The 2,500-nt window shown below is 26.7% G+C and overlaps 1 protein-coding gene across 1 annotated transcript in view; it reads left to right on the forward strand.

The window, feature by feature from the left end:
• Positions 1 to 2,500, forward strand: part of LOC125036842 (small conductance calcium-activated potassium channel protein-like) — a 653,126-nt gene that overhangs the window by 642,624 nt on the left and 8,002 nt on the right. The window lies entirely within an intron of this gene.

Here is a 2,500-nt window from a genome sequence, read left to right on the forward strand (position 1 = left end):
TCTCTCTCTCTCTCTCTCTTTCGTTCTCCCCCCCCCTCTCTCTCTCTCTCTCTCTCTCTCTCTCTCTCTCTCTCTCCTCTCTCTTTCGTTCTCTCTCTCTCTCTCTCTCTCTCTCTCTCTCTCTCTCTCTCTCTCTCTCTCTCTCTCTTTCTCTTTTTTTTTTCTCTTTCTTTCTTCCTCTCTCTCTCTCTTTCTTTCTTTCTTCCTCTCTCTCTCTTTCTTCCAATCTCTCTCTCTCTCTCTCTCTCTCTCTCTCTCTCTCTCTCTCTCTCTCTCTCTCTCTCTTTCTCTATCTATCTATCTCTTTGTCAATCCTCTTTCACTAACAAATTCATTAGATGCAACCGTTTATTTTTATTTTTTTCTTCCTCTCTCTCTCTCTCCTGTTCTTCATTATTATTGAATTGTTACTTTGCCATCATCATCAATATTATATTTTTTAGGTTGTTATTATTATTATCATTATTATTATTATCATTATTATTATTTAATTATTATTATTATCATTATCATTATTATTATTATTATTATTATTATTATTATTATTATTATTATCATTATTGTTATTGTTGTTTTATTATTATCATTTATATCGTCCTTTTTATTATCATTGTTATTTTCGTTTTACTTTTTTTTCTTTTTATCATTATTTAATTCCAGGTTTCCTTCCTATATATCTAATCGTTCCCTGTCTTTCATATTTCACTTGTTCCATCTCTCTCTCTCTCTCTCTTCTTCTCTTTCTCCTGCCACACTTTATTGACCTTTTCTTTACCCTCACACCCCCTTTTCTTTCTCTCTTTATCTTTCTCCTCTCTCTCTCTCTCTCTCTCTCTCTCTCTCTCTCTCTCTCTCTCTCTCTCTCTCTCTCTCTCTCTCTCTCTCTCTCTCTCTCTCTCTTTGTAATTAAGAATAATGAAAACAATGATTATCTAATGATGGCAATACGGTAGCCACCATAACTGCAGCTGTTTCTAATAATAATAGTAATAATGGTAATTACATTAATGCTATCAAGAATAAAAATAACGTTAATAATGATGATGATAACAATAACTGTAATAATGATAAATCCGTAAAGAATCGTATTATCAATAACAAATGAATCATCAACGCGTGGATGATCACAATAAATACAATTATCAGTATCATTGTCATAGCAATCATAATTAATATATATGATAATAACAACCCTAATGATTATGATGGTAATGCCTTTGCAACAATAATGCAAATCGTGATCAACACTAATAATAATAATCATATTAATGATAGCAACAGCAGTGGTCAAAATATAGTCAAAATAATAATTACTATGCTAATAATAGTAATAATTATAATAGTAATAATAGTAATATTACTAATCACAACAATAAAATCGACAATATTTGCATATAGTATTAATGCTGATAGTAAAGTTAATATTAATGAGAATGAGAATGAATAATGAAGAACATTAATTAAGAAAATGATGAAATGATATATGAACATAATTAATACACTGATAATTAGGAAAGCAATGGCGGTGGTAATAATAATAATCATAACAATGATTATGATGATTAGGATAGCAAAATTATAATAATAACGACCATATCAGTTGTAGTAATACTAATAATAGTGATAATATTAATAGTAATATTGATGATGATGATCATCATAATAATAATAACAAGGATGATGATGATAATAATAATAATAATAATAATCATAATAATAATCATAATAATAATAATAATAATAATAATAATAATAACAATAATAATGATAACAATAGTAATAATAATAATCATAAGTGATTATTATTATTATCGTTATTATTGATAATAGTATTATCATTATTGTTGTTTATCGTCTGTTATTAGTATTATCATTATCATTCTTGCTATTATAATGATAATAATTATTATAGTAATAATAATGACAATAATAACAATAATAATAGTGACGATGAAAATAGTAATAATATCAAAAATAATAATGATACTACTACTACTACTAATGATGATGATAATAATGATAATAATAATATAATAATAATAATAATAATAATAATAATAATAATAATAATAATAATAATAATAATAATAATAATAATAATAATAATAATAACAACAACAACAACAACAATGATAATAATAATGAAAATGGCACTAGTAATAGTTCCATGTTTCTTTCTATCTCACCTCTTTGCAAATGCCAAAAGTAAGAATAATTCTAAACCAACGAACCATAAGTTATTAACGCGTAGCCCAGTGTTAATTGCGAATTCCTATAAAGTCAGTTTAATATAAATTGTCGTATATGAAATTACGTTTAAATTTTGATGATGAAGATATTATTTTGTCCTAAAGTTATTGAATTGCCAAAGTACAATGTTGTTTGTAGTAGCGTTCATCTTTATTCTTGTGTATACATACGTAATCACACACACACACTCTCACTCTCACTCTCACTCGTACTCTTACTCTTACTCTTACTCTTACTCTTACTCTTACTC

The sequence above is a fragment of the Penaeus chinensis genome, chromosome 22 (assembly GCF_019202785.1).
Source record: "Penaeus chinensis breed Huanghai No. 1 chromosome 22, ASM1920278v2, whole genome shotgun sequence".
NCBI lineage: Eukaryota > Metazoa > Arthropoda > Malacostraca > Decapoda > Penaeidae > Penaeus > Penaeus chinensis.